The sequence below is a fragment of the Triticum aestivum genome, chromosome 7D (assembly GCF_018294505.1).
Source record: "Triticum aestivum cultivar Chinese Spring chromosome 7D, IWGSC CS RefSeq v2.1, whole genome shotgun sequence".
Lineage (NCBI taxonomy): Eukaryota > Viridiplantae > Streptophyta > Magnoliopsida > Poales > Poaceae > Triticum > Triticum aestivum.
The window spans coordinates 414,638,448-414,651,336 of NC_057814.1; the positions used below are offsets into that span (position 1 = coordinate 414,638,448).

Sequence of the window (12,889 nt, forward strand, 5' to 3'; positions counted from 1 at the left end):
AGGTCGAGGGAGAGTTCCGTCAGCACGACGGCGTGGTGACGGTGATGATGAAGTTACCGGCGCAGGGCTTCGCTAAGTACTATGACGATATGACCGAGGTGTGTAACTGTGGAGGGGGCACCGCACACGGCTAAGAGATTGTCTGTTGTGCTATTGGGGTGCCCCCTGGCCACGTATATAAAGGAGGGAGGGAGAGAGGAGGCCGGCCAGGTAGGGCGCGCCAAGGGGGGAGTCCTACTTGGACTCCCAGTCCAAGTAGGATTCCCCTCCCCCCTTTCCTATTCCAACTAGGAGAAGGAGGGAAGGGGAAGGAGGGGAGAAGGAAGGAGGGGGGCGCTGCCCCCGCCTAGTTCAATTCGGACCAGCCCATGGGGGGGGCGTCCACCCCTTGAGGCCCCTCTCTCCTTTCCCCTAAAGCCCATTAAGGCCCATTACTCTCCCGGGGGGTTCCGGTAACCTCCCGGTACTCCGGAAAATACCCGAAACACTTCGGAACCATTCCGGTGTCCGAATATAACCTTTCAATATATCGATCTTTATGTCTCGACCATTTCGAGACTCCTCGTCATGTCCGTGATCTCATCCGGGACTCTGAACAAACTTCGGTACATCAAATCACATAACTCATAATACAAATCGTCATCGAACGTTAAGCGTGCGGACCCTACGGGTTCGAGAACTATGTAGACATGACCGAGACATATCTCCGGTCAATAACCAATAGCGGAACCTGGATGCTCATATTGGCCCCTACATATTCTACGAAGATCTTTATCAGTCAAACCGCATAACAACATATGTTGTTCCCTTTGTCATCGGTATGTTACTTGCCCGAGATTCCATCGTCGGTATCACCATACCTAGTTCAACCTCGTTACCGGCAAGTCTCTTTACTCGTTCTGTAATGCATCATCCCACAACTAACTCATTAGTAACATTGCTTGCAAGGCTTATAGTGATGAGCATTACCGAGTGGGCCAAGTGATACCTCTCCAAAACACGGGGTGACAAATCCTAATCTCGATCTATGCCAAATCAACAAACACCATCGGAGACACCTGTAGAGCATCTTTATAATCACCCATTTACATTGTGACGTTTGATAGCACACAAGGTGTTCCTCCGGTATTCGGGAGTTGCATAATCTCCTAGTCAGAGGAACATGTATAAGTCATGATGAAAGCAATAGCAATAAAACTAAACGGTCATTAATGCTAGGCTAACGGATGGGTCTTGTCCACCACATCATTCTCTAATGATGTGATCCCGTTCATCAAATGACAACACATGTCTATGGTCAGGAAACTTAACCATCTTTGATTAACGAGGTAGTCTTGTAGTGGCATACTAGGGACGCTTTGTTTGTCTATGTATTCACACATGTACTAAGTTTCCGGTTAATACAATTCTAGCATGAATAATAAGCATTTATCATGATATAAGGAAATATAAATAACAACTTTATTATTACCTCTAGGGCATATTTCCTTCAGAAGCTTAAATCAAAAGGGTCCGTTCTCCATGGCCACCCGCCTACACACGCCTCCCGTGCTTCCCTCTGCACGCACAACATTGTAGCCTCCCGCTCCTTCCCGCGCACCCGCTTTCCCTGCTACTGTACAGGGGGCGAGAGGGTGGCATGATGGAGACGGCGAAGGGCGTCCGACGGCGATGGATAGGTCATCGGGCGAAAAAGAGTAGGGGTGGGGCTCCCGCATCCACACCAAGGACTGCGAACGAGGTGGGAAACAATGGTGGGAGGCATGGGTTGGTTGTGCGAGGCATTTGGCAGCGCACCAAGATTGGACTGGCGACGCGCGCGGCGGTGATTTTTCCAGGGAGAAAGATGCTATCTGGTGGGAGGGGTTGCGAGTGGGTTGAGGACCTGCGGTTTTCATTTTCATTTTTTTGAGGGGATTCAGAGGCGGGGTGAGGGCACGAATGGTAGCCGGGTTGAGGCTATTGCACATACACGCTCAGTCCAATGATAGCTACATTGTGCTGCCTCACATGTCATGCACCATTGTTTGCCCAACATGTCCCTATCTCCTTCCACCTTTTTCCCTCATCCTCCCCTTGTTTTCCTCCCTCTCCTTCACCTTTTCAATCAAAAGAACGAGGCTCCTCTGCAAGCTTCACCTGGCGTGTTGAAGCAGTGGTCCTGCTACCATTGTGGCATACGAGCCTAGTTGGCGTGGGGGCCATCACGTTTGGGGCTACGCATTGGTCATGTCCTGAGTCGTGCGGGATTCGTAGAAGGGAGGGGAGGACGACGGGGCGGAAGGTTCCAAAGATTTTTTTTCCCTTGATCTCGTTCCCGTTTCTACCTCACTAGAGGAAAGTAATTAATTGGCTGAATAATTAAGTGCAACCAATGCATTTGCTCTTCCTAGTAAAATCCTAAAAACCTTCTACAGCAGTAGTAGTAGTAAAGAAGGAGCAATTTTCATTAATAACATGAGTCACCATAAAAATAAACATGCAATTATTTCGAATAAGAAGTTACACAGCTGGTTTTGTCAGCTCTTAATGCCCAGCTTCACCGAGGAGTGCCAGCGAGCAAGTGACGGCGGTCAGTTCCCGGCCAGTCAAGGCCAGCTTGTACAAAGGCGACGACGGGTCGGCGGCCTGCAAGTTACGAGCGCAATCGTCGATTGCGGCGGCGGCATCCGCGCAGTCCTGCCTGAAGGTTTTTGGGAACCCGCAGCTGTACAAGGCCTGACCTATGGCGTTGATCTTCTTGTGCGCTACGCCGTACCTGTCGATGCAGTGGTTGTACGCCGCTTGCAGCTGCTTGGGGAGCGACGGATTCCGCAGCAACTGCGAGCCGGCGCGCTCGGTGTCTACACACGATTGTACGGCCGCGGCCGCACCTCTATAGGCATAACTGCTGACCGCATCGGCCTTGTCATTTGCTGCGGCGTGGAGCGTCTTGGTGCAGAGCTCCAGCATGGGCTGCCCTCCGCTCACCTGGTGGCATGCGGCTGCGACGGTCAGCACCGGATCGTGTGGGCATGATTTGCCGCCGGTGAAGAGCAAGGTGGTGGTGGCTAGACACAAGGCAAGGAAATAGGTGAGGGTCTTCATTTTTTTTGTGATGTGATCGTTGAGGCAACATGTGGCGGCTTTTATAGAATTTCTCTGCTACAATAAGAACCAAAAAAGTGTGAAACGCGTGGTAAGCTTTTGCAATCTGCACCCGATTGGTATGATATCTTTGGATTCTTAAGGTAGGAAATCAACATATATATCGTATCGGATATGTGCAATAAATAAAGCAATCACAAAATAAATTGCTCGCAATAAAAGTAAGAGGTAATATCTGTGACAGTCATAGACCTGCATCTGATGTTCAGTTAGTGCTAAAAGTAGAAAAATACGTCATTACAATCATATAACTTGCCTATGCGTGCAGATACGGTCACTTATTTCACATCCAGCCGTATCTCGTGCTCATGTGGCGTGTCGGCATGAATGCGGCACACATGTCAGTAACCGGGAGTGGTGAGGCCTGCATTATCTCTTTTTTTCTTAACAAGAAACGCCCTCAGCTTTTATATTTATTTCATTACGCACCCGTCAGCAGTTAGTGGCTCGTGAAAAACAGAAATTAAAAATAGCACAAAGGGCATTCGATCCATCGTCTTGCACATCATAAGCTAACTGCACTATCCACTCATCCAGGAATAAATTGATCAAGGCTAACAAACAAATTGTTCTTTAACACAGTGTTCGCTCAGCCCAACAAAGGAATAAACAAAAACTAAAAACATGTCGTGTTATTCCCTGCAGGAATAAATTGATATAGGAAACAACTTATATTCTGTTGTTTGTGACATTTAAAAAATGTTCATGCATCACAAAAAAAGTACGTGACATTTAAAAAATTAAACATTAAAAATAATATTTGTGTAATTTAAAAAAATGTAAGATACATTTTAAAAAATTTCATGCATTTCAGAAAAAATGTTCATGCAGGGAATAGAAATGTCGTGTGTATGTTGTTATTTATCATGTTCTATTAAAAAAACTACACGGGGAATAAAAGTTCTCCATGACATATGCATATATCAAGGGGAGAGTGGGATGACTTTGATTGAGTAGTCTATTTTCTCAAATTTAAATTTATCGAAATTTTAATTTTCTTTCAGACAAATCAGCTGAACTATATTTTCTTTTATCTAGGTTTTCAAATTTGAAACTATTCGAATTCAAACAAAAATTCCCTCTGATTTGTCCGAAAGAAATTTACGTACATTCATTCTGCAGTATATCTTCTTTTATCTAGACTTTAATTTCAAATGATTCAAATTCCAAAAAATAGTTGATTTCTCCGAAAAAATTATGTACATGCATTCTGACCTATATTGTCCTTTATTGAGATTTAAAATTTTAAAATTATTCAAATTCAAGCAAAAAATCCATTGATTTGTCCAAAAAAATTACATACATTCTGACCTATATTTTATTTTATATAGACTTTCAAATTTAAAGTATTCGAATTCAAACAAAAAATTTGTTGATTTGTCCAGAAGAATTTATGTTCATTCATTTTGCTTTAGATTTTTCAAGTTAAAATTATTAGAATTCAAACTAAAATGAAGTTGATTTTTCTGAAAATTTTACATACATTGATTCTGCAGTATATTTGCTTTTATCTAGATTTAAAATTTAAAATTATTCAAATTCAAACAAAAAATGGTTGATTTTTCTAAAGGAGTTTACGCGCATACATTCTGCACTAGATTTTTGAAGTTAAAATTATTTGAATTCAAACTAAAATTTAGTTGATTTATCCGAATAATTTACGTACATTCATTCTGCACTATATTCCATTTTATGTGGATTTTAAAATTTTAAATTATTTGAATTCAAATAAAAATAAAGTTGATTTGCCCAGAAAATGTATCTAGAATATAAGTTGTTTTCTTACACAGAAAAAAAGAATACAGAAGATAAATTGTGTATATCTCTTTAATACGCGTCCTTCCTTTTGAACGCCGAACTTTCGAGTATGACTGATCGCCGAACTGTGGCATGGTGATCGCCGAACTATGTGGCAGCCGTTGATCGCCGAACTTGTGGCCTTTTTTTGGTAGCGGAAAATGTCAAGTTTGAATTATACTCGTCTTGGGGCCGAAACCTAGGGGCGTGGCTGAGAACTAGGTCGCCCCCAGGACCAAAAAAGCGCTGGCCGAAGGGCCAAAAGATCGCCGGCCGGTGCGCTGGGGGGCCAAACGAGTAGAGATGCTCTTAGAACCGGTGCTTTCCCGTTTTTGCACACCCTTTTCTTATTTAATTTTTACTCTAAATTGAACTGTCCATGTCATATAAATCTAACTTATGCTACCTAATTGTCTAACGATAGTTGGTCTAGAGGTTATCTATGTGCTGCGAATCGTAGCAGGTCGTGGGTTTAAATCCTAGCCCCCGCTTTAGAATTTTTTATTTTATTTGAGGATTTTCTGCATAAATAAATAAAATGCAAGACGCTTTCTAAAAGAGAAAAACAGTGCTCGCGGATCCCTTCGGCGCTATTTTATTCTTGTTTCTCGCAAGCTACTATATGTGCTGACAGGTGCGTAATTAAATAAAATTCGAGGGTGTTTTCTACAAGAAAAATAATGGGTGGCTCACCCAACTCCTCACCACACCTAGAGACTGACATGTGGGCCACATTCATGCTGATACGCCATGTGAGCACAAGATATGGTTGTATACAAAAGAAGTGACCGTATTTGCACATATAGGCAAGTGTGACTGCAATGGCGTATTTTGCAACTTTTAGCACTACACTGAACATCAAATGCAAGTTCTATGACTGTCATTGATATTACCTCTAAAAGTAAATATAGAGACAATATGAGTATGCCAAACATTAATATTGAGGTAAATGCACCGGTGGTGCATGAGGCTTATTGTTCTATACACCAACATGCACCCGGCTTAAATGGGCTGCAGTTACACATACATTTACCATATGTTAGTTATTTTTCTTTTTAACTTTTTTTGTAAAAGTATATAAATCTTAATCACAGTATTAGATAGAGTTAAAATATTCATGTTCATATATTTTTGGCAGTTTCATAAATAAGTGTTCATATATTTAATAAAACTATTAACACCATGTTTCTAATATATTTAACAAAAAATATACACGTATTATCTTAAAAGTATCATATAACTATATAATATTTAAGACTTTTCATTTGAAGCGGTCTAGGGATTTACAAGGCTCATATTTATCTTCCCATTAGTATATAATTATATTATAATGTCTTAGAATGTATAAATATTTTGACAAACACACAAATTTTTAAAAACAAAATAAAAGTTTCCAAAATTATATGAACATTTATTCAAATATAATATTTTACTCATATTTTATTAAATATATATTTACTGTTTTAAATTATACATATTGTTTTAGTTCATAAATATTATTTCTCAGGTAATACGTAATATTTTGTATAGTTACATGAACATTCTTTTAAATAAGTTATTTTTCTTCGTATTAGTCATAACACACAAATATTCTTTTTTTTTTACTTTGATTATCATTTACATATTTTCACCAAATTATAAAAAGGGAAAAAAACTAACATATTTTCACCAAACTATAGGTCATTAAGCTTCGTTATCATATGTGGACAATGAAACTCAAACTTGTCTTGGCTAGAACAGCCGACCTTGTAGGACAAGGTCTCGGTTTCGAACTCAGTCTGCGCTATTTTTCATATTAATTTTCCCTTCGTACTATTTCGTGACAATGGGCCCTTGTCTCTAGCATAGAGATGTAGTGGTATTTCATGGTTTTTTTCATAAAAAAAAAACTTCGCGAGGTTGTCTCAAAAAAAAATTCATGGTTTTTTTTACAGGATTTGTTATTAAATTCAGGGGTTGTTTCTGTAAAAATGCGTCGCTCAAGCTCAGCCCACTCACTGACAATGGGCCTAGCGCCACCCTGTCATGCCATGCAAACGGCATATACGGCTAAGTGAACCGTATATGCACATTGTGACAAGTTTGGGCGTCAGTTTTTCATACTTTTCAACGTGTGACATCAAACTACACATGTTGTGCAACTTCATATATCACGAGTGCATTTACCTCCAATCCGTAGCGAGCCAAAGGGGCCCAGTGAACCACCCGTCCAAGTTTGCATTATCGCATCGGTGCATCATACTACATGTCACATCACCGACGCTCGTGCGCACTACATGAGTGCCCCATTGTAACCATCATACAGTACAAAAGAGAGGAATATCCGGAAAGTCTATTCTGAGCTCGAGCTCAGATGGACTCTATCTCAGCCGTGAGCTGGCGCAAAGATTAGCACTACCCCAACTATTTTACTATGTATTTGGAGATGTATGGACGCCTTTTTTCTAGACCCTGGCCCACTCTGCTACGGCATTTAATGCGACGTCCGTCATCCTCGCAGCGGCGGATCAGATGGGCCATCACGTTGTGAGCCACGGCTCAGACGTTAACCACCAGACGGCGGGCGTCCAACCCCGCCCATTTATTTTGCATGGCTATTCTGTGCTGACTCTTCTTGCCTTGCCACACCAAGAGGCGCCAGTCTTCCGGGTTCGTACCCTGTACGTCTATTTTAATCTCCATGCCCCTGCTGCTTTCAGCCATGAAAAATCATAGCTGCAGTCTTTAGATTCAGACTGATGCATACATTTTTAGATGGATAGATTCAAAGATTCAGACTAATGCATACTCCTAAAAGATTCAGACTAATGCATACTCCTAAAAATGGATAGATTCAAAGATTCAGACTAATGCATACTCCTAAACATGAGGCGGTATTTTTAATGCATGCAGAATAATGTACATGTTTAGATGGATATATTCCTAGTTTTTAAAACAATACTGCCTCGAGATTCATAGCCTCATAGTTTCGGTGTCATGACAGATGCATACATTTTTAGATTTTTTTTTCAATTCAAGGCTGGGTGTAGATGCATACCTTCATAGATTCATAAATCAAAAGATTCAGTCTTCCAAATCTATGCTGTCTCTAGTTTCATAGATTCATAGATTCAGTCTTTCAAAGCAGCAGCATTTGTACGGGACCTTCAGGATCCATTTTAACTTACTATTTGCAAACAGATAATGAGACAACCACTCATGGTAAATGCATAATATAATTTGTACTGGACCTTCAGGATCCATTTTAGCTTACTATTTGCAAACAGATAATGAGACAACCACTGATGGTAAATGCATAATATAACTAGTCTTTTGCAAACTCATGGTAAATGCATAATATAACTAAGCAGATAATGAGACAGCCACTCCGGTCTTCTTCGGAACAGCACTTCCTCGATCATGAAGCTTGGGTGCTCACCCTTGTTCCCCTTCATCGAGATCACCTCGTATGCAATCTGCTTCTTAAGATAAGCCAGCTCATACTGCAATACAGTTCAATTCCAGGAGTTAGCACCTATAGAACACAATCAAATTTTTACAACATCACTATTTGTTCTCCAACTATATACTCACCTCACCAATGTGCCTCTCAAGGTACAGGCCATGCAGTACCTCCAGTAGTGCGCGAGATAGACCCGGGTGTCCTCTTGAGATTCAGCCGGCTCTTCCCATATCGGATGACGAAACCTTTCTCCCATGAATACAAATTATAGAAGTAATAAGCCTCACCCAAAGAGTCAAAAGTAGTGCCAATCACTGGTGTGATCACATTCTCAGCCGGGTTGTTGGCATAACTCCTAGCCTTCTCAAACGCGCTGACATAATTTGGGCAGGGTGTTCTGCTCGGTGCGGCAGCCCCAATTCTCAGCCTGTAAAAACAGCCTCCACATATAAACTGTTTGGATTTCAGTAACCAGCATTTTCCATAGATGAAATGCCTCATGGGGCACTAAGCATGATTCCCTGAATATCACTACAAAATCATTATTTCTTCTCATGTGAATTGTATGGGTTCAGTAACTTCACATATTAAACTTACAAAATTCACATATTAACTCCCTCAAATCAGCAATCAGCAATTTTATCATATGAACTGACTTGGTTCGGCAAAGATGGTTCTACTTCCTAACCGAAGCATCACTAGTTGTTCTAATGGTAGGATTTATCCAATTCCAACTATAATGTAAATCCCTAGTATACTGACTGAAATACAATCCAACACTAACCTCTAGTTCCAACCAGGAGATTCATCTTCCTAGTTGACAGCTCTGACGTCGGAGGCGAACTATCCCTCCTCCCCACCAGGGCATCAGTGGCGGCGAAAACCTGAGCACCCGCGCTGTCCACCGCTCATGGCTGCTCCGCCACTTGCTGCTCTTCTACCGTACCATCTCCCCTCGAACAAGGCAGCACAGCGTCCGGCATCAACCAATCTCCTAGTTCCTCAAGGACAGTGGTTCTGACCGCCATATCCTGCTCCTCCAGCATACCGCCTCCCGGCGCCCTCAGCACAGGGGCCGACACCAAGCTCTCTGCTACTTCTTCAAGGACACTGGATCTCGTTCAAGCCAAAACCAAATCCTTTCAGCCACCAAAGCCATGCGGGTAGGATTTGCGACAAATCCGCCAGTCAAGCAAAGATCCACTGCTGAATGGTTGCATCAGAAACTCCATGTAGGATCGCCGCCGCTGCTCCTTTTCTCTCCGCCGGAGACCCCTGTTCCCACAGATGACCGCCGCTTGTAGCCAAAGAACACTCTGGATCCTGCCTGTCCCCACCAGGGCCACGGATCAGATGAGGACGTGCGATTCTGATCCACGTCCCACCTCCACTAGGATGAACGGATGCCCAACTCCACGTTAACTCTGGCCCACCACCAAGCTTTGCTGCGTACGTATTTATCTACAGTGTGCATTTTCCTAGCGACCCTCCAATGCCCGAATAAACAATTGGCTCAGATTCTGATGCGCTAGCGAACGTGCACGATAACGAGCTCATTTGAGCTCGAGCGCAATTACTCCGCTTCCAGGAATATCTCTCTTTTGCTATGCTAGTTCGCGGCCGCACTTCCACCCATACGAGCTCATGACGGCAAAATTTCGTGTTTTGACCCTTTTGGGATACAAATTTAGGATCTGACCCCGGTTTGTAAAAAATTCGGGATTTGACCATTTTTCTTACCGCCAGGGGCTCTGGCGGTAGGGTTAGACAGCCTACCGCCAAGGGCCCTGGCGGTAGGGTACTAATCCACGTCAGCACTCGGAGACAGCCGCCGTCCCCCTCCGTCGCACCCTACCGCCAGGGTATCTGGCGGTAGGCTGTCTAGCCCTACCGCCGGAGCCCCTGGCGGTAGGGTTTAGGGCAGTTATAAGTCGCGGGCCGCTCCACCCCTCCCCCTTCTCCCCCCAACTAGCCGCCCCAAGAACAGAGGAGTTCTTCCTCTCGCCCCCTCTCTCATCTCCTCCACTCCTTCCTCTGATCTTCGTCGTTTCTTCACCGTTTTTGCGGATCGAGATGGCCCGGAAGAAAGCAAATTAAGCTTCTTCGATCCCTTCAATTAGTTTTTGACAAAAAGCTTCCGATTCGTCGCATTATTTGATTCAAATCACTCCCCTTTTTGAACTAGATTTAATTATTTTGAACCCTAGGATTGATTTAGGTTGATTCTAGATGTTATATTTTGTTAGCTATCAACTCTAGTCACTAGTTGGTATGGTTATGTGAAGATGAACCCTAGTTCGTATTATTTTTGAAGGATTTTTTTATATGATGCATGTTGGAGGAATTTATTGTGATATGATGATGCATGTTGATATGCTATGATTCAAGTAGTGGATGTAGTTGGAGAACAAATGTTGAACTCTCAAAATGAACCTAGTGATAATGAATATTGGAGATATTTGTTTTGATATAGGATGCATGTGGATGTTATATGATGCAAGTAGTGGATTGTGTTGGAGTAAAAATGGTTAACCCCTCAAGATGAACCCTAGTTCGTGGTTTTTGTTTTTGATATGATGCATGTTGGATGTTGTTGGAGAAATATGATATGATATGACGCATTTGACCACATCGTGAATCCTATATGTTTAGGTACGAAAGCTTGGAGCAAGCACCTCCAACTCCATCACCGCCCCGCTCCTCCCACTCCTCTCCAGCACATTCCGTCAGAGATGCCGCTCCCGTACATGTACGAGACCTTCCCCGAGCTACTGCAGCCGGTGGGATCTATCTCAGACGAGGTCCTAGAGGCGACGAGGGCAAAGCGGTGGCACAAGAGGGCAGAGCGGATCCTCGACGATGTCACGGCTTGGTCGCAGAGCATGAAGGAGTGGAAGAAAGTGAAGGCAGAGATGGAGGCAGATCCAAGTATCTGCCGTGTTCGCCGGGAAGCGTGCATTGAAGTTGCGCAAAAGCACGCCAACTATCTCTTGAGCAATTTGGGCCGGAGAATCTACTTCAAGAGCACTGCGGAGGAGAGAGCCAGGATGCCGCCCCCAAGTGCATCTGCGTTCGATATCATCAACTGGGGAAGGGCGGAGGCGAAAACTCCAGCGGGCAGGGCAAGGTGGGAGTGCTTGAACGGTCGGATGCCGACCAGCGTTCTGCCTCCGCCTGAACCGGTGGACCCGCTGCCGTTTCTGTCTCCACGGCCCGGGCTAACATACGAGGAGCTCTGAAGATGATGATGTCTGCCCGCTCTTCGAACTTATCTGAAAATCGTCCTATTAGTTTGTCTTGTGTCTTTCAATTATATTCTCGATGAATAATGAAACTATGTGCCTCTTCTAATGCCATTTGTTCATTATCAATTCAGTTTGAACATTAAGCTAACTTCATGCCATTTGTTCTTGTCAATATGAGTATACTTTCATGGTAAAAGAAATGAGTATATACTTTCATGGTAAAAGACATGTCTATATATTTCAAGTTTTATTAATGTGTATGTGATGCCTAAGTTTAATTGTTTGAGATCTGTTTTTTAGCCTCTATATCATTGATGTGATATTGATTTTGAAAAGAAACAAGCAATTAAAGTTGAAATCATAAAACACAGGACCCTACCACCATGGACCCTGGCTGTAAGGTCACACAACCTACCGCCAGGGTACTTCGATATTTCGTTACAGAAACTTTCCGAGAGAAAAACCCAGCCACCACCTCCGCCAAGGGTTCTGGCGGTAGGTTTAGACAGGCTACCGCCAGGGCCCCTGGCGGTAGGTTACTTATCCACGTCAGCTCGGGCAAACGGCCGCCGTCCCCCTCCGTCGCACCCTACCGCCAGGGACCCTGGCGGTAGCCTGTCTAACCCTACCGCCAGATCCCCTGGCGGTATCGAAAGGGTCAAATCCCGAAATTCTTTCCAACAGGGATCAGATCCTGAATTTCTATGTGAAAAGGGTCAAAACACGAAATTTTGCCGCTCATGAGCAGACCAGGCTTGTGAGCAGAGTTTGAACAAACACAACACTTCTGAGCAGAGCCATCAAGTTCATTCTCTGCGCTCTCCTCGCGCTGCTCGTCCTCTTCTCCACCACCGACGGGCAGCTCCACCAGGACTTCTACGCCGCCACTTGCAGTGGCGGAGCTAGACCCAAAACATTGGAGGGGGTGCGAAACACAAAAGATGGAGAGTTCGGGGGGGCAAATGTTGGGGAACGTAGTAATTTCAAAAAAATTCCTACGCACACGCAAGATCATGGTGATGCATAGCAACGAGAGGGGAGAGTGTTGTCCACGTACCCTCGTAGACCGAAAGCGGAAGCGTTAGCACAACGCGGTTGATGTAGTCGTACGTCTTCACGATCCGACCAATCAAGTACCAAACGCACGGCACCTCCGAGTTCAGCACACGTTCAGCCCGATGACGTCCCTCGAACTCCGATCCAGCCGAGTGTTGAGGGAGAGTTTCGTCAGCACGACGGCGTGGTGATGACGATGATG

At 43.8% G+C, this 12,889-nt stretch overlaps 1 long non-coding RNA gene across 1 annotated transcript; it reads right to left on the reverse strand.

Moving 5' to 3' along the window:
• Positions 1–8,146: 8,146 nt before the first annotated feature.
• Positions 8,147–9,943, reverse strand: LOC123170059 (uncharacterized). Its single transcript, XR_006485029.1, has 3 exons — positions 9,171–9,943; positions 8,518–8,813; positions 8,147–8,426 (listed from the first exon to the last, which is right to left on the reverse strand). It is a non-coding gene; the product is annotated as an uncharacterized lncRNA (long non-coding RNA).
• Positions 9,944–12,889: the final 2,946 nt, after the last annotated feature.